Below are 20,730 nucleotides of genomic sequence, written 5' to 3'. Positions count from 1 at the left end.
TCCTTGTTTTGCTTTGCTTGAGTGTGTGTGGCCTTTGCTTTACCTACTAAACAGTCTTTGTCTCACCCATGAGTTTTCTCACTTGTACTTTTCTGGTTCTCTCTCCTGTCCCACCAGTGGGGAGTGCACAAGCAGTTCTGCAGTGTTTAGCTTCCAGCTGGGGTTATACAATTATATTCATACAAGTTGTTCCTCTGGTTGACATAGAACTGCTGATGTGAAGAGAGGTTTGCAATGGGCAACTTGAATTTAGGATGCAGTCCTTGTTCACATAGAGAGTTGAGGGGATGAGTTCTGCAAGTAAGGGCTTCTTTCTGACAGTGAAGATGACATTTGTGGATTGTGTTCTTCCTTAGTTTTGCTTATTGGTTCTTACACTAGTCACACATTTTAGATAGCAAAATACACAAAATTTCTGCTTCAATGCACAAGTATATGTGATTTGAACCTTTACTCCTAAAGTCAAGGCTGATTCCTCTGAACCCTGTTGAAATATTGTCACACTACAATGTGTTTTTTCATCTGTGCTTCCTCCTGCTCCAGTGATTTGAAGAAGTTGCATTACCATTCTTTCTTTAAAAATTGCCTTATGGAGTCCTCCATCATACAAGGAGGAGATTTATTGGAAACTACGACAAAATTACGTCTTTTGAATCGTATTTAAGCTCTGATTCTTGTTCATGAGTCCTGCTGTGGCCTGACTTTTGTGATTTGGCTTTATTTATCCTTCCCATCCTGAAAACGTGCTGCCAGGAACCTGTCCTCTCCATAGCCAGCTGCACAGTCCTTGACAGCTGCCACACAAACCTACTCCTGATCTTTTTCCGGCTCCATCAAAAGCAGTCAGATTTCCAACGGGTTGCCCTCAGAGTGGAGGCAGGCCCTTACCACAGTTTACTCAAGAACCACTCAACTTTCCAAACTCAGTGATCAACCAGGATGCATAAGAAAATACATATGTTTCACATCACCGCTATATCACCTTTTAGCTCTACCCTAATTTCTAAAACAGAGACCCAAATAAACCAGTCTTCCTGGAAAAGAAATCTGCTCTTCCATCCCAGTTTATGTGCAATTCCTGATCTCCTAGGCAATTTCTTGACAATGACCCTAAGTATTTGTAAGTCAGGTAGTTATATCTCTTTGTACTCCCTTAGCACCCTTCATCCAGGAAGACAAAACCACATTACAGCTATTAACAAAAAATATCTTGCAATGCCCACTGAAGGTATTTCTAATAATTCTCTGCACTCCTCTAATACACAGAAAAAGTTACTTGATGTGAGAACATCCCATACGGGATTTGTTTATTTTATGACCTGGATAATAATTCACATTTTCAGCTTTCGGACATGTGTAAGAGGATCTGTCTCCCACTGCTTCTAAAACACAGCATCCAAGTCTGCACTTGGTAGTTGTTTCCCATGGAAACAAAATAGAATAAATCTTTTGTACCTGCCAGTACTGCAGACATTCAAAACCTTTCTGTAGCTTTCATTTACTAAAATAATATTACTCATTCTTGCATTGATATACGATTTCCTTTTCCTCCCATTTTTGCCTTCTAGTGGTCAGTGCACAACTGAGGTGCAGGGAAGGTATAGAACCATAACCCCAGAGAAACAGACAGAGCAAGAGAAGGAGGAGGCAGGAGGAGGGGAATGGAGGGAGGGAGGGAAATAGAGAGAGAAATGTCAAAGCGAATTCCTAAACATCCTCTTAAGCATGGAAACATGTACAGTGCAGCTGCAGATGTTCCAGTCCAAGTGCAAATGACAGCACAGGTGTGCACAAACACACACACGCATACACACTGTCACAAAGCAAGGGAGAAAGACAGAAACGATCTTACAAAGCTGCTGCAGTAATCAGGACTCTTGCTCCTGAAAACAACCACCCAAGCAGACATTCTTTTGTTATGTTTGTACATTTTTTTCAATTTTCATTTCACTATTGCTATTTTTTTATACCTCTCACCTCATCAGATAGTTATTATTAAAAGAAAGGAAAAAGGCCTTACCATGCAGTGCATCAGGAAGAGATGAGAAGCACAGAGCATGCTGCAGAGATTAAGCTCAGCATGGCATTCAGATATCCTTTGGAACTGAAGAAAATTGTCCAACCCATTCTTCCTAACAAAGCGGACAAGTTTTCTCTAGGCTTGAATTTTTCACCAGAAGACAGATCCTTACAGTGCATTATATTTTCTTCTTCAGGAGATGTATTTCCTCCAGTTAAGTTTCAGCTCCGCAATGCCATTTCCAATCAGCTCTAAGAAGTTCTTCATTCCCAGATTCGCGGTGTCATCAGAGGGACTCCAAAGAAAATCAAAGAAAGAAAGAAAGAAAAAAAGAAAATAATACCTTACCAAAGCCCTGAAATTACTACACTGAAAAGGAGAAGATATAAAAATCCCACAATATCCCCTCATTTACTCTATTATCTAGGTGTTTCACAACAATCAGTACTACCTCTTTGGTCTCATATATGCAGTGCTGATCATTTGTAACAAAGGAAGAAGCAAAAACTTTCCCAATTTACACATGATGCATTTTCGTTGCTGCTCCTCAACTGTATACTACCAAAAAACCCTTTTCATCCTCAGGCATCTTTAAAACCATCTGACAAAAACCAGCTATCCCTTCCCCTTCCCAAAGAACACGAATATTAGAATTTCTAGAAAAGTGTTGAAGAAAATCTGAAAATAACCAAAAAATACAAATCAGACTCTAAAAGCAAAAGCCTTGAAGCAGGAGGCTTCTTAAGCAATGAGGTACTTCGCCTGAAGAATTTGGGGATGTACACATTAAATACCCTAAGGAAGGAGAAAGGGGAAAAGAACGGTGGCTAACGGAGTGTTTGGAGAAGATGGGGTGGGACCAATTGGGTGTCAGGCAGGAGTGGGATCCTGAGTCACCGTCAGCCTCCTGCCTGCTCACTGACAGCAGCTCGGGCTTTCCCTGCACTTTCTGCAAAGCATATTAATTGATTCTGGTTGCCGAGCAACTAACTCTGGGGAGCCACATCGACGGCTCCGGTTCCAGCACAGCTCCAGCAGCAGCGGCAGCAGCAGAGAGGGGATGGTCTCCCTTGCTTCTCCTCTCCTCCTCCCGGAATCTGTCACCCTACCCGGATGTCCTTAGCTGCCCTGCAGGGAAGCTTTGCAAGGAAGAAGCCCTCAGCAGGGCAGCAGGGAGGAGCTGGGATGCTCCCCCAGCCTGTGCTGCACTGGCAGGACTCAGGAGAGCAGCCTGACCTCACACTGACAGCAATCCCCCTCTGCCACCCTGCTTGGCGTGCCTGGGCCAGCGGGGCTGGTGGCCACGAGAAACCCAACCAGCTGTGTCGACAGGTAGGGGAATCAGGGTGGTGCAGCCACCTTCTGAAAAGCAAAAATCATCTGCAAGATGTTAAAATGACAACAAAGTCCCACGGTTATCACAGAAACATAGAATATCCTGAATAGGAAGGGACCCACAGGGATCATCAAAGTCCAACTCCTGGCCCTAAACAGAATCCCACCATGTGCCTGAGAACCTTGTCCAAATGCTTCTTGAACTCTGTCAGGCTGGTGCTATGACCAGTCTTCTGGGGATCCTGTTCCAGTGCCCAATCACCCTCTGGGTGAAGAACTTCTTCCTAATATCCAATCTAAACCTCCTCTGACACAGCTTCATGTCATTTGCTCCGATCTTGTGTGAGTTCTAGTTGAACACATAGCCACTTAAGCTCTGTTCCTGCAGTAACAGTAACTATTGCTTATTCCTGACCTCTTTATCATGTTGAACTTCAGACAGAGCAGGTATTTGTCTGGCTGAAAGGGTGCACTCTAAACCAGAACCACCACACAGAGGAATTGCCTAGGTATCTTTGACACTGTTTTTGATACAAAAGGGATGCCTCTGACAAAACCTTATAATTGCTTTAACTGATACATTTAAGTTCCATGGAAGAGAAAAACCAGCAAAGAGGCCATTTAGTTTTGGTCCACAAAAGAGATGGGATAACTGAGTAACTGGAGCTGGCTCAAAGGGGTTTCTCCTGAGTGTCTTTACTGATGGCCCAGTAGGAGAAACACAGAGGATTTCTGCAAGGTTGATGACAAGGGAATGGACCCTGAAATTTGTGGCCACTGACTTCTGTGGCTCTAGGGTCTGAAAGAACTCCCCAGAACATCACAGTGTCTGAAAGAGGACATTTCCCTTGTGGTGTATAAATCCTTAGTCAGATCATGGCATTTGTTCAGAACTGACTAAGCTGTCCTGCTGTTGCACAGGTAAGATGTAAGAAATGAAAAGACCTCAAGGTTTCTCTCTCTGTGACCTGGCAGAAAGTACAACACTAGATCTTGGCCAAACTGCTCACACACGATTACTGTCAAAGATCTGAGCTAGGTCAGCTCTTTATTCAGTTATAGTGATAGGATAAGTTAAAGGGCAAGGCCCTGAGAACTACCTTAGCTTGCAGTCACAGAGCAGAATTATCTAATTCTCCCCTTGAAAAACTCCAACCGGTATCTAGCCCTACGTAAGTGGCAAACACCAGGTCTTTGTGAAAAGGGGCAGGTTATCTTAAGGAAGAGAGTTACTTTTTTGACAGTAGCTTAGCTGCACCACACTGCTTTCATGCTTTATAAAAAAAGATCTACAGTTTAGCCTCATTTTCTTAGCAAAGACAGATGCTTCACACATCTTCAGAGCTCAGGAAACTGAGATCCTGTTAGCAGAGCTGCTGTATGAAGCAGATTACAGAATATAATCAGTTCATCCAATATGTTTATTGATATGAGCATATACTGGGAATTCTTTATCCCCCAAGTACCACATCCAGAGAAATATGGGAACATTTAGACTAAGGGAACAAAGAGAGGTGGAGAGATTTCACAAATTCTTGCAAAGGAATTATTAAGTCTATATTAATGGATTTCACCAAACACATAGTAAAGAAAGATTTCTTTCAGCATGATAAGTTGTTGTTGTTTTATCTTTCCACTATTACTCCTTTACATTCATGCTGGTGCCTGTTTTTATCCCCAACAGTGCAATCTTTAAAAAGTGTGACAACAAAGTATTAATATTTTAATGTGCTTTGCTTTGTACTTTATTTTTACAAGGCAGAATACCAAACAGTGTTGAAGTTCTTTGTAGTGGTGAAAATATCTCTAGAAGTTTTAGGGAAGGGCAGTTTGAAGGGCAAAACAGTAAAACAAAACAACTATAGAAAGAAAGCAAGTCAACAACAGGTGATTTCAAAATGAAAGCAAACTAGTGTGTAAGAAGGAACTATCAGATTATTAAAAAAAATTTAGGAGAGGTAGGTTTGAAGATGTCAACATTTCTGCAACTTTTTAGTGTTTTTTTTTCTTACAGAATGCAAGGCTGGTTAGATAAAATTCAGTATCTTACAGAAAGCAAGTACAGTATCCCTCTTTCACTTACACAAGACTTGAATTTAATCTCATAAAAATGCTTTTTATTATTCATTGAAAAGGCTGACTAATGCATATGTTCTATTCCTATTCCATTTTTTATGTGTCTTTTCTCTTCTCACCTTTATATCCTTTCAATAGTAGCATTATCCTCTTTGAGAAAATAGGTGTCCTGTGAGCCTAAGCACCAGCGCAAGCTAGGACCGAGTCAGCCCTCATTCCCGGAGGGAATGGTACAGCTGGTGTCCCATCCAAACCTGGCAGCACTCTCCATGGCAAAGCCCTTGATCCAGACAGGATCCCTACTGCAGCACCTTGGGCACCAAAGTAACAGGGAGGTGAAACAAGCCATGGCACCGGGTTGGGCAGAGCCCATTTCTGATCTTAGACTCTATTGCTAGGACCTGATAGTGAGAGAAAGTCCCCAGGGAGACAAATGGGAAGAAAAAAGACACTTCTGTCAATATGTTCCAGTCCAGAGTGTAGGTAAGGGCCAAGTGGAAAGGTGGCATTTGAAAAAGGCAAGTGAGTGCTGCAGCAAGCACGACATGGTGGCTGAGGCCAGGGAAACAGTGCCTTTCTCTGAGTGAGCGGATGCCTGTGTGGAGGGACAGAGTGCACCCAGGGTGGATGGGCTCCTTACTCTGCTGGGCAATTACTCTCCTCTGCCCTGAATCACAGCAGAGAGCCCTGGAGACTCAGGAGATGGGGCCACAGACTGTCAGACATTTAAGAATTTGAAGCAGAAAAATCTCTGGGGAATTCTCCCTGCAAGCCAGGAGCAGGGAAGACCAGAGAGCTGGAAGCAGAGGTGCACCAGCCTTGCTCTTTGTGTGCTCAGGCTGCTTCTGCAGTGCCTGTCAGCAGCAGGTGCCTTCCACAGCACAGTGCAGAGGCCACCAAGTGACACGGGAAACCTCCTCCCCAGCTGAGCCGGCTGCCTGCCACACCATGGTCCAGACACTGAAAGCAGATGAAACAGCTTGTCTTCCTCACAACCATAGCTTAATACTATGAAGACCATCATTTTTTTATTCCTTGCAAGCCACATCTTTCCAGAATCTGTGATTTGAGAAGTGAATTAGATTTTTAAATGCAGTATTGTATGTAAAAGATACAGTAACTTTAACAGAAACACAAAGATGTGCCCAGATAATGAAGATTATTTAACATATGAAATAAAAGGTATAATTCAATTATTAATGAAATTTTGATTAAAAACTGGTGAAAATTATTTACAAATAAGTGTTCTGGGCATGTTTCTTATTTTGACCTTTCAAGATCCTGTGTCACATTTGCTATTCAGTCAATTACAGCACAAACAACTGAATTGATTTCTTGCCTTTTTAGTTTAAATGCCATAATACATGCAAGAGAGTCTGAGCTTCAGTGAGTGTATTTCCAGGTCATCAGCAATTAATTGAAAAATCTAACCATATGAAATAGACCTTTATTAAAAAAAAAATATCCAAAGCATGACAGAGGATGTACACATAGTTCCATCTATCTGTAGAATATTTAGCATTCCTAAATGCTATTTTAAATTTAATTTTTTATTTAAATTGAATTTATTTAATATATTTTAATTATATTATTAGTGTGATAATTATTTTCCACATTCTGTATGGGTCTCTTTCTTTTCTGTTTTCCATCAATGCAAATCAGACTAGGATACCATAGCTGACAAAAACTTACAACACTAAGAAAATGGTATGTGGTAAGTAAATTATAAGTAAAGCCAGTAAAATGAAAAACATTTATGATTTGTTATTCTCTTCCTTTTTAAATAAATGCTGCTTTACTACAACTTAACTGCCAACTGACTAAAGAATGATAAAAGGGTACAGCTTGTGTTTGATAATTGTTTGGTTTGTTCATACTTTCATAAGCTAGTCTGAAATAAATATTAGTAGATCTGACTTGTATTTCGTTTAAGGAAAAGTAAACCTCTTACATTCACTGATTTCAATGAAATCACCCTTAATTTCCATCAGTATAGCAAGTCTAATCGATTGCAGTACTAATTTTTGTTCATGCAGAGTTATCTTCAGTTTAAATTTGTTATGTACCAGTAATGTAGCACTGCTTCCTTACATCACCCTAGCTCTAAAAATAACATTCAATACTGCTGTATCAAAAATGTATGCACAAAAAATGTGACTACCTGGCTAGTAGCACAACTATTTTCATTGCAGAAAATATATACACTAAGCATCTTTGTTTCTTTAGAAAAAGAAAATATGCCTTGCAATTAACTTCTTAATTAACTTCTTAATTTCATACAAATGAAATACAAATGAGTGATTTCAACCCATTAAAAAAGTGATATCTTGAGCTAGACTTTCATTTTGTACATAAAATATGCAGTGGCAGTTGTATTTTTGGGGGGAAATCATTGATATTGAACACAAGCTAGATGTCAAAATAGAGAGTTTTATCCTTATCCTCTGAAACAGGTAGAAAGACGCTCCCTGATTTCTATGGGAAGATGACTGAGCTGTGTTCTTAGGAGACTACTCCAGTCTCACCCAGAAACTGCTTAGCCTGTTGCACCGAACAGAGGCAGCCTTGCCCCCCTAAAGCTGCTGACATGGACTAGTTCTGTGCTTACACTGAAGCACTCCAGAAGACAAGCACTGTGTTCTGAGAGGTGATGATGTGTTTGCAGTGTCTGTGCTCAAAGTGGAATCTCATTAGAAAAACAGAAATCTTGCTGTGGAGCGGTGTAGTAAGATAGGGCATGCAACGCATGAATTCATTGAATCCCAGGGGTGATCATCTGCCTGAAATTCTTCTCTAGATAAGCATGTTCACACGTGGCAAAAAAAGCTCTCAAGCAGCAACAGTTATTACTGCTTAATAAATATTCACATTATTTCTCAACAGGCAATATACCCACTGGGCACAAAAAATAATAGTATGCTAATGAAGGATTAGACAGACATGGGCTAAATTAGTCTTACTACAGTTCTGTTAAGCTTTTGGGTGTGTATTACATGACATTACTATTTAATGCCATAGAACAAAAATTTATCTCCCCTCTATTTTTTTCTTCTATTTCATTTTTTTTTTCTTTATTGTTTGTTGGGTTTTGGTTTTTTTCCCCCTTCAGCAAAAGAGGTAGAGGTTTCCTTTCCTGGGTTAACTTCCAAGCATTAAGAAAAGTAACATAACCTGAATATTTATATGATTCACACCTAAACCTCTTAATTGCTACAGAGGATGCTGCTAGAATTAATGTTGCATAGCAGCCAAAGTAGTCCTGAACGTTATTCAGTACTCCAAAGTATACAGTATGGGTGTTGTCAAGATACTGCACAGTATTTGAATAAATGTACCTTGAGGAATGTGACAGAAGCCAGATTTAAGCAGCTGCTGGCATTTCTATTCTGAATACAGCTGATCTCCAGAATACCAGCATTCTGACTGGTAAAACCTCTCAAATGCCTGTTCATTCTTTGCTTCATAGAAGACTCAGCAGCCGGTTTGTTTTTTTTTTTTTTTTTCACCATTACCAGAGGTGTCTTTGTAAGCATCCTTCTGGTGAAAATCACTTGGAACAGCTCAGAAAGTCTCTCAAGTTTAACAGAGAATGCCCTTTAGCTGGTGTGGAAAAAATCTCCATCAGCAATCCTCTCTTTTAAGTCCTTCCTAAATATTCACTCCATTGATTTGTATTTTAAAGGCTTTAGTGATGAATAAGGTCCTGGTATTCAGAAGGAATCCACAGAGTTAAATGATACCAGCAAAACACACAAATACAGATCCACAAGGTACTCTGAACTACATCCTCTTTAAAAAAAAAAAAAAAAGCAACCAAAAAATCAGCAAAACAAGACAAATTGAAACCAACCTGAACATGTTAACTCTTTGTGATATATCTGTTTCTTAAATATCCCAATTGCTTTCAGACTTTTCCTTGGAGCTGGTCTCTGTTTAATTAATTAATCACAGTATTTGCACATCTTGAATGCTTTGTTTTAATGTCTCATTCCCTTCTGTGGATTTCTCAGCTGTGAGATTTTAATGAGAGCCATTTCTCATGTTTTTATGCAGAATTATTGTATGGAGGAGAAAGTGATAATAACTCAGTCTTCTCTTAATTACACTTCTAATTATTCTTAGAAGTTTATTTATAATTGTGTCTGCCAGCAGGATTTGTTTCAATTATCATAGCCAGATTGGAAATGGAGCTTAAATGAATTCTTTCTGTAAACAACCATATTTTAATACAAGCAAACAAGAAGTATAAATATTTATTTTTAACTCAAAATTCTTCCTTCTCTGATAGTCATTCTTATAAACAAAAACCTTAGAGAATAGTGTAAAATTTTTGTCCTTCAATACTAACAATACATAACGTAACAAATGTTCTCAGAGGACAAAAAATAACTTAATTAAGACAAAACCTATTTATGGTCAAAGAGTCCTTTTTCTTTCCGTAAATGGTAATAAGGGCTTTTATGTTAAAAGTCTTCAGATAGGAAGCCTCACCTCTAGAGGCACAGCAATGCCATTACTCAAAGAGAATAAGTGTTCTTTCAAGGGTGAATGGGAAAGAAATATTTATTTTTGATGCTGTTAGATTCCCACTTGCAAGATAGGAAACCCCTTGTTTACCACAGAATTTCTACAATAATGCAGAAAAGTCAGCTGCCCAAAGATCTCAGATCAGGAAATCCTGTTTTCAGGGAGAAACTGTTCAACAAAAATCATCTTTAGAAAGTACAATCCTATGCATATTATTTCATTTTTCATATGAAATAACATTATTTTAACCACAATAATAAATCTGGAAGTAATTACAGGACAACTGAAAGAGATTTAGAAATTGATATTTCAGTATGCACAGATATACACATTCTCTTTCAATAGTATTAAATGTATAAAAGTTAGGGATTAATTTGGAGTGAGATTCATATCTTGGCTATGGAAAGGAATAATAGCTATTGTTAGGTAATGGATTTGTAACCCAACAGACAGAAAATGACAATGTGCTATACTGCTTGTTTAAAATCCAGAGACAAACAGCTTGCCTTCATATTAAACACATTTCCCTTCGACTCCGGTCCCCTGCAAGCCCCTGCTCCCTCACCAAAACGAGCATGGTAAGAGAAGCCTGTGAGTCTTACCTGTTTGCCTTCAGAGGAGGAAGAAGTTTAAAGCATCAAAGTTCTCGTGACAATCAGCCACTAGCACTTAGCTTTTGCGGAAATAATTACATTCTTCCATCTTTTAGCTTTCTCAGTGAGTGAAAGCTGGTGATGGATGCCAGCAGCCTTGTTAAAATATCACTGTAATCTGCTCAAGCTCTGGAGATTGCTTAGAAAACCAAGTCATAAACATGCAGTGTCTCCAGCTTCACAAGCAGCTCAGCATTTTCCAAGCGTGTGCACGTCTTCCTTTTCCAGTACTGTACTTCACAGAGCACTCGACCTATCTTCATTTGGGTAGAGAGAACACAGTTGTTGAAAGTAAATCCTGTGTGAACAGAAGTGTTCTGTGGGTTTGTTTTCTCACATCAAATAGTTATTATTTTAGGAAAGAAGACACCCTTTATGTTTTTTGGTTGCTGCTGTTCCCTCATCAAGAAAAAAAAGAATTAAAAAAGCTTCAAATAGAAAAGCAAGAAGCAAAGAGGATACAGCAGTTCAAGAAGCAGCAGGCAAAGATGGGTGTCTTGTGATCGCTTTGAGTTAATACTCCTCAGGGGGAGTTGAAAAAAGCACAAATACAGCAAAATCTGTCTTGCAGAGTAAAAATCTGTTGTATAAGCCAGTCTCTGGCAAAGTAAAACAGCATGTGCATTTATTCCATTAATTTCTAGCATGCCAGAGTGCAAAGGAAAATGGTAGCTTTCTGTTTACTAACAGCAAACAAGTAGGAAGGAGGAAAGAAAATTCAGTATGCATAACTTTTCTAATTGTTTCCACTCTCTTGAGAATTGTATCAGACCTATTGTGAAAGCAGTATTTATCAGTACCACAGAACATTTTATCATTATCAATATTTTCTGGAGCATATGTGGAGGATGAACAATTAAGAGCACTGCATCCCCTAGATGCAAACAGCACATTTGCAACTGGTCTTCCAGTAGCTTAAATGTAACAGGTCTTTGGGCTCTCTGGAAAATACGAATATAAAGAACAAGAATCATAAGTACTGAACACTTTGGAGTAACTGACCCAATTACTGGCACTAAGTGATGGGAACTTCAGCCTAAAAACCTTAATTCAAATCTCCCTGAAGCCCATTAAAACAGATTTTGAGAGGCTGTGGATGAGGACCTCTGCCAGCTGGCTCCTTTGTCCCTGGGCATCAAAACACAGCTAGATCACAAAATCACCAAAAACAACTTGGAAGGAGCTGGTTGAAACCCTGCTCTGACCTGAAGTTGTCCTGGATGTGACAGTGTGATGCTGGGTCTGAATCTGCTCAGATAATATATGCAGCACAAACACATGTCTGTTCCCTTCAGGGCCAAAAAGAACACAGTCCATTTATTTGTATGATGAGCCCAGTCACAGACCAAAATGCCACTGAGGCAAATGCTATTCAAGCAGAAAACAAAGAAACTCCTCAGCTTTATGAATTTACTGTCCAGCTGTCACCTTTCATACTTTCCACACATACTACCCACCTGCAGTGCCACCAAATCTTGCAGAACACAGTGTTCTTGACTTTAAAGCTTTCTAGTTATTAACCCAGCTATACTTTGGGTCATTTTTCCCCTTAGCAGAGCTTGATCTAGCCCTTTCCAATCAGTGAAAACATCATATTTTGAAAAAAACCAATTATCTCCTCTTTCCATTGCACCTTGTTGGTAGAGAGGTTGGAGTCAAAGTGCATCTGTGTTATACACTGAAAATATGGAGGAAAAGAAACAGAGCCATGTTTTATATTTAAGCTCTGAGGAACTGCACATGCCAGATACAGCAAATACCACATCCTTGGCACAGAACAAATCACTGATAGCTCAGGGCTTTGCCTCAAAATGCTGTAGCACTTATTTTGTGTATTTCTTTTTTTTTCCATAGTCACAATTCTGCATTTTGCTGCAATCTGAGTATTCTAGGCTTACATATTCATGAAAAACTATCTTCCATTTGAGGGAGCTTTGGGGGCTGATCCTGTAGGGGAAGCATTTGCTCTTATGTCCCTGAGCATTAGATATACTGACTACTCTCTTTCTATATCTGATGCCCAGGTGGAAGGCAAATACTCTTTCTAGATGCACAGCAAGCCCCCTGACTCTGGAATAGCCACAGATAGGAAGGTGAGAACAGAGTTTTTTGAGCATTGAAGAGAAAATCCCAGCCCATGGCCCAGCCCAGCAACTTTCAGTGACATCTTGAGTTGTATCAACGCCATTCAGACCCTGCTGTGTCCCTAAGAAAATTTCCCTCCTCTTGTCAGCTTTGCAATTTGGCTGGGTGTCTGAGCCTTCCCACTGGCACAGGGCTGCTTTCCAGAGCACCACATGCAGCACCCCTGAGGTGAAAAGGCAGTAAAGCAGGAATTGCATCATCTAACACAGCACATGCAAGAAAATTGCACTTCCACCCACAGAGAAGCTGCCACAGGTGCAGCAGACAGTGCTTTGTGCACACCAACATACACTGAACTGCAGATGAGGGGCTACTCCAGCACTGCCGCTGCAATCAAATCCCTGCTGTTATATGGCAGAAATCTCAATGCACCTCCTCTTTTCAACTCACATTTGACTTCTAAATATGCTTGCAATGCATTGTGTATTTTTAGCATGCCATGGGTTCCTATTTTGGGTTACCAGCCTGAGAAATCATTGAAGAGGTCTGATGTTGAATGAACCTTTGAAAGACTGCTGCATTTTAACACTGGGCGATAGGAGAAGAAAAAAATTAGAAAGACAGATACAAGATATCAATAGCTTCTTCCAGAAACAGAGGTCAATGGCCATGAAATTTGTCACTATCTTGTTAAGCATCAAGAACTTCAATGTTTTGACACTACAAAGTGCACCTGCCTCTGGAAATTATTTTGAATGTCTGAATTATCCCTCTTCCATCAGATACAATAATCTTTGTGCAAAAATATTTGCCTCATATTCTGTACAAAACACTTCCAGCACTCAAAGATACATTTTGGGAATAGAGGTCAATGTGTGTACGTCCCAAAGGTAGGATATTAATAACACTGGAAGATCTATAGTTTTCCATAAGACATGGCATTTCAGCTACTGACTGTAAAAAATTGAATTTGTTCCAAGGGTTGTTTTTGCATAGGAAGGTGACACTACCCTTGCAGAGGACTTATGGGTATTCCCCTCTCATCCTGGGAGAGCCTGACTGTCCCAGGAAGGACTCTGAGCATCTTTAGTGTTTTATGAAGGTCAGAAGGAACTGAGTAAGTGTATACAAGCTCCTCAAAGAGCCAGGATCCTAACAAGCATAATATAATGCTGTATTGTGTTGTCTAGATTTTCTTACATACTATTCCAGCCTTGGACAGACTGGGATCAATTAATGTTATTATAGAAATACATGCATCTCCCCAAGCACCAAAGACCTCCAAATATTCTTTTTCTTTGTATCCTGCTCAGAGAATCCTCATCAAAGCAATTCTTTCTCTGCATCTTGGCAAGTTGTTTTCATTAAATAGTATATCCTTGGTTTAGCATGATTTCCTTGGTGAAATATAATCAAATGGTGAAACAGTCCCAAGACCAAAAAGAATACTAAAAAACATAACTACTAAAAGTTAGCACTGTCCAGGGTGCAAAGCCTTGTGAGAAAGAGCAATAAACAAGAAACACACAGATAAACAGAGGTGGAAATTGGTGTCTTTAACAATAACATTACTTTTATTTCTAGCCAGAAACATAAATACTGATGCACTCTGTGCATATCCATATTCATATCTGGAATAAATTTATTTTTGCTTAAAGAACAAGTCCCAGTACATGAGATTGAGAAAGCTGAGTCTACAGCTCAAGATTATGCCTTAAATTCAGCCAAATTTTAAAATAAAAATCTGTGATCACTTCTACTTGTAGCTGCAGCAGCAAGAAATTGGAGAATTGTTTTTAATTTTGATTAAGCTAAAACAGTTCTTTTATGTCAGATATGAAATCAGTTCTAACACTGCAGAGCTGGACAGGCTGCCTCTGGGCTATCTGGTGTTCCCTGTAAGTGTAGAACCTGTATTTAAACATATCCATATCATGCCAAAACATGTGTCAACATGAATCTAAACTGACAAACTTTTTAGCTTTTTATTTATTGCCCTGTGCTCAGTGTAAGTGCTCAAATATGAGAAAGTAAGTGCCAAGCTTGAAAAAGAGGCAGAATTTTCTTCATGGCTCAGAAACAGAAACCCTTTATCAAAGAAAATTTATTCTGGTCTTTCAGGTGCTTTAAGAGAAGGTTACAACACATTCCTTTCAGATACCATGCATGTGATGAATGAGGGAATACTGTAATAAGCTGCCAGGATATATTGATATAATGCCATTTTTTCCTCAGACTTTCAGGAACTCTATAGGGTCCACTCTGAAGTCCATTAGCTCTTGAAAAAAAATAGGTCTAAACTGCTTGATCAGCGCTCAGAACCCTAAAAACAAAAGATAAATTACAAAATGGAGGTGAAACAGAAAGAGGATAATTGAAGGCCAAATCAAGGATAAAAGTAGTAGTGGAAAGGCTAAGGGCAGGGCTAAACATGTCAGGGGAAAATGATCTGTGGGAAGAGAGTTAGAGGCATACGTTGAGGAGGCAAATGTATGACAGCATTGAAACTCATGTTAAAAGGAGAAAGGTGTGAAGCAAACAGCCTGGGATCCTGAATTCAGGTAAGGCAGAAGATACCCCAAAGTGCAACTTGATCATGTCATGGAATTAACTGCCTGGGTCAAATTCTCTTCTGATCCAATCCCTGGCAAAAATTGGGGGGCCACCATGGATGTAATGGCAACAAATGTGGGACTATTATATTTTACAAATATAAGCTTATAAGGAAGGAACCTCAGGAGGTCATCTAGTGAATGTTTGACTCTGAGAAAGTTTCACTTGCTTATCAGGAGTACACAACTTGCTCCCAAGCTTAGCTGTAAGAGAAGATTTTTACTTTTGCACCTCTTGAACAGATGGGATATACTTTTTTATTTCTTCTCAATTTTTTTCTTTGTCTGCATTCCTTCAGGAAAAGACAGTGCTTATTATGAGCGTATTACAATCATTCTCACTGCATGCTAGACTGTAAAGTTCATAAAACAAAAAATAAATGAACCACAGATATATCAGTTTCTGTCTTGATTCACGCATTGCATGAGGAAGATTTTTGAGGTGGTAAAGATCATATATGGAAGATTCAGCCTAGTCATCCATTCATACAACGTTCATTATAGAGCACCTGTGACCAGTTCTTTCTCCAGAGCACTTCAAAGAGTATGTGCAGTGATATTTTTTAACTTCGAACAAAAAGAATGTTTGCATCCCATGTGACTCATTAACTCGACAGAGCCATAAAATATCAATCGAGCTACATGTAAAGAGGACTATAATAGCACAATGAGTCTGTAGTCCTATTTCTAATTAACATGGCTTAACTAGACACAATGAGCAATCTCACAGTGTAAGCACACTCCTGTGACAGTCTTATGAAAAATAATCTGGAAAGGTTCAAAGGTTTTTCAGTCCAAAAACCTAGTTATTTTTTCTATCATCACAACTCCATTTCAACTTGCAGCTTTTGAAGGGAGCAGTCAAGAGTAGTATTGGAAGATGAGGGCCAGTATCATCATTACCCATATGCAAAAAACACCCAACATTTACTTCCCACAAGAAGACACTGTGATGTTTTCATTATCATTATTAAAATGCCTTGGAATCCACAGATGGAAAACACTGTCTAGAGTCAAAGAGTTCTACCCATAAGAAAGGTTTTGCTTTTCAGTCCACAGACAGCCACTGATTTGTTTTGGTCTTTCTTTTTTCCTAGAGATTATTCTGTTGTTTGGTCTTTGGTTTGTACTTTTATCCTCATCTTTGGAATCAGATAACACTGGGTTCAGGCACAATGCTTTGCACATTTGCCATTCTGAATTTTAAAGAGCCCTACCATTTTATGAAGTCAGGAAGCAAATTTTCAGTTATAGAAATGCTAGTACCATGTACATTACAAAATAGGAGGTTTTAGGTCTGCAAACTCATAATCTTCACCAAAAAGTACCACTACTTATCTCTAGTGATCAGATTTTTTTTAATAGTTATTATATTTTTAATATCTCTTATATTTACCCAAGAACAACAAAATCAGGGACTTAAGCAAGGAATAAATAGTACTGTTACCCATATCTGTACTGTATCAGCACTTTGTCAGGAGCAGCTATTCTGAATCTGATGTCCTGAGGCATTAAAGCAAAGGTCATGGTTACTTGTGCTCATGAAAGATTGTGTGGTCTTTCCCATAAGCTTTGGGTGACAAATGCAGAACCTTGGACAAAATCCAACTCAGGAAATTGCCTCCTAACTACATACAATAATTTCTACAATTTCAATTGAGTAATGTATTTTTCCCCACACTCCATCTTAAGCTCCTGTTCTTGGGCAGCCTTCAGTAACACGAACATTTTACACAAGAGTTGTTTTGAATTCTAAATACTCCTAAATAGTTAAATTTCACAAAATATTTTAGCAACTGGTTTCAAAAGAACCATAAAAGTTCAAGCTTTTCTATTGCCATTTTATGCTGAAGAATTTTCTTTTGCTAACGCAGCATTTTCCTTAACTCTGTATCTAACTTCACAAATTAGTAATTTCTGATTATTTTTATTCATTTTTCTCCTACATATATTGGAAAAAAACCTTCTTTTATAAGATGTCTTGTTAGAAGCTGATTGGGAATTCTTAGCATATGGAAAGAAGACTTGTTTCTTTGATTTTAGAATAGCAGATCTAATGGACAATATGTTTTTAGTTGTTTACCATAAAGCTGAACTAGTTAGAGAAGGACAATGGTCAAAGGCTAGATACCTTCTGCTGCTTGAAAATGTAAGCAGAATCCCTGAATTAGCTTTTAATGCCATTACAAGCCTGAAATTTACAGGAAAAATTAGGACTAAGATTCTGTGAATATTATGGTTGAAGGTTTTGGAAAAACTCAACTCAACAAAGACACCAGAGAGCATAATCCAGGCTTGCCCTCCCACAGTAATTTCCCAGCTGAACATTATCTGTCAGTAATTTCCCAGCTGAACATTGTCTGCTTCTCTCCAAGAGCAGCCCCTGGGCCGTGACCCTCGTGAGGATGCCCCGGATCTCAGCTGGCTCTGTTCCAGCAGCCTGAGCAGGGTGAGGTTTACACCCAGTGAAGGGGGGTTGGCTGTCTGGGTGCACAAGGTGTCATACTAAATAACTTTTAACAGATTTTGTTTTGTAGACACGTGTTGTTTCCACAGGTTTCCACACCCACTGGAAACCACAAACAGTTCCATAAATGTTGAATGACTTTGTTCTAGAGGATATATGTTTAAAGGCTATACCTTTTGTAAAAACATAATACCCATACTTCATTTTGTGAGTTTTTCTTGGTATTATAACACCCAATACTGGATGAAAAATATATTTATACTCTGTGAAGAAAAATTATCTCCTATGAAGACATAGCCTGTAAAGTTCTTCTTGTCTGCTTAGGCTTATTTCCTCCTAACAGCATATATTTTTTCTGCAGTTAGTTTTAGATAATCATATTATTCTCAACTAAGTTTTTCAAATGATATATAAAGTACTTATTTTATCAAACAGCTGCCACCAAATAGTCTTAAAATGGAAGATTGAAATCCTCAAAGTCAGTCAGTGACAGCATTATACTTGCATATACAATCTTAATACAGCCACGGGTGAAGCAGTTTTCAATGTCATTTGCATATACTACTTCCTCAACATAGCATCTTCTTAGGATCTTAAAAATATATGTGAAACTCAGCAGAAAATGAAGACCGGGTAGTATTTTCATAGATAAATTACAGGAAATGGAAAAATGTTTGTCCATGGGATTTTGAAATCCCATATATTTAATACATTAAATATATGGGATTCTAATATATTCACAGTTTCTAATATGTGCAAGTGAAGCTGGGGTGTGGGGAGGAAGGAGGAACTGGAGGGGTCATGGGATAATAATCCTATTTTAGAGGATCGATAATCTATGAGGAAGGTGCCATTTAATAGAAAATATCAGCCTGTAATTGCAGCCCTAATATGATACACAGTGAGTTGCATGCTCAACAGTGCTCTTTGATGTTATTGGGAAGTGGAATACTCTGGATGTATACACGTTCTTTCAATAATCTTCTGTATCCAAGTTTGGGGTTCTTTTATTTCTTCACAGCTTTAATGGTCTTCTAATACTGTTTTCTCTTGTTTTATTTTGTAATTTAATGTATTATACACAAACTCATGAGGATGAAGAGAACCAGCTAGGAATATTTTCACAAAAATGTATTTTGTTTAATAGAGTGAGGAATAATTTAACAGGTATGAACACATACTATGAACAAATACTTAGTCCTGTAATTTATTTCATCTCTGACAATGTATTTTGCTTTCTAAACATCTACTGTACAAACTTTTCCCAACCAGTTCTCATAAAGTACAACAACATTACATGGGTGATCATTATTAGGAGTTAAAGTTCTGATTTAAACTGTATCAAGCTGATCAAAATGAAGAAAATTGTTTCCTCATTTATATTGTTATGCAAAATTTCCTTATTAAATTATTGTTTAGTGGATTTTCAAATATTTTGTGATGAAATCTAGAACAAGGAGAGAATCTTCACTCATATAGAATGTACAGAAATGTTTCCTCCGATAAGCCCGTTTCTTAGAATGCTCTTCATCTCATAGACCTTACAGTTTCAACTGCATAAATATCAGGAAGAAGAGTGGTATTCATAACCAAATCAAAGAAAATAGATATTTTTCCACTTTTTATTTTATCTCTTTTGTTAATTTCAGCTTTGTCCATCAGCTAGTTATTTAAAACTTCAAATTTTCTTCCCAAAGAACTTATTTATTCTTGTATCTCCCTGGTGAAGATATAGGGCTAATTTATATGCAGCAAACACATAAAAATTCCACAAGATTCTGCATAAATATTTCTCTATCCTTTCATACAATATTTCATTGTTACAGAACTTGATTCCTCTACAGTTTTAACTGAATACATGTTCTATACCTTTTAATAAATCATAAGAGAATACCTAGTAGAGAAGAAAAAAGAAAAGTTAAAATGCTGAAATGGATTTCCTATATCAAAAAATTTGCTTTTTTTCCTGTAGGAAAAAAAAAAAAGGAATACCTCCTAAAAAAAAATCCCCTCTCAATCTAACAATTTTAGAGCCCAGTTTTTGCATAACCTAATTCAACACACAGCAGAGATGCCTTGCCCAGTGTCCTGGGGTGAAAGTATGCTCCAGTATCCCCATTACCTGTTTTTTTTCTGCTCAGAAATGGATCCTGTAGCTTTTAAAACTGTATGTAAAGCTGTATGTATGTATGGTTTTCCACCAAAAGGGTATGTCACAAGGATTAAGGCAACAAAAAATTTCATCTTAGCAGTTTTGTTGGCGTATGCTGGAGGAAAGTTATAGACAATAAATATTTTTTCCTCTAGTCTAGTATTTCCCATGCTCTCAAAAATGATTATAAAGGTCTTTTTAGGTTTAGGTTAGGAAAAAAAAAAAAAAAACAAGGAAAAAATTATAATTTCTCAATTTGGGGAAATATATCAACTTCTAAATTATTGTAAAGTAGGGCAGATGCACCAAAAGCACTTTTAGAATGGTAACTTTTAGTTTTCCTGTTTCAGCATTAAAATTTAGAGATTAAATTCTGTTCTATTTCCCTCTAGTGACTACTTTCATTGAAATAGGATTTCATTCAGATTTATTGTGAAGTAGCAGAATGGGAGATGACCCCTTAAGGCAGTCACTCATTACTCTTGTAGCAAATTATGTAATTTCTGAATTGGATTTCCAGAGCACGTGAGGCATAAGATGTGCTGTAGTTAAAAAGAACAGTGATGAGGATCTAACATAGAGAAGGGCTTTATTCAAGTTCTCTAAAATGGACTTTGAAGATGTTTTTAGTTTTTGGTATCTGCTGCTCTGTGAACATGTGTTTTGAGATCAAATTCATGAGTTCAAGTGAGACTTACCATTTTTCTCATGTTAGGATAGGTTTTAAATAGTATGAACCAATTACTTCCACATAAAAAGCTGAATGCCTATTTGACATGTATTTCTGTCTTTCTGGGAAGGCA

The 20,730-nt window shown here is 38.2% G+C and overlaps 1 long non-coding RNA gene across 1 annotated transcript in view; it reads right to left on the bottom strand.

The window, feature by feature from the left end:
• LOC121358275 overlaps positions 1 to 20,730 on the bottom strand; it is a 164,239-nt gene that overhangs the window by 26,316 nt on the left and 117,193 nt on the right. Inside the window, exon 2 of the long non-coding RNA XR_005955850.1 lies at positions 2,021 to 2,315. This is a non-coding gene — a long non-coding RNA (uncharacterized LOC121358275). The remainder of the gene's footprint in view (positions 1 to 2,020; positions 2,316 to 20,730) is intronic.

Source organism: Pyrgilauda ruficollis, unplaced genomic scaffold (genome assembly GCF_017590135.1).
Source record: "Pyrgilauda ruficollis isolate IOZ18807 unplaced genomic scaffold, ASM1759013v1 scaffold38, whole genome shotgun sequence".
Classification (NCBI taxonomy): Eukaryota; Metazoa; Chordata; class Aves; order Passeriformes; family Passeridae; genus Pyrgilauda; species Pyrgilauda ruficollis.
Note: the sequence above shows the minus strand (reverse complement) of the source record. Positions and strands in the feature narration are given on the sequence as shown.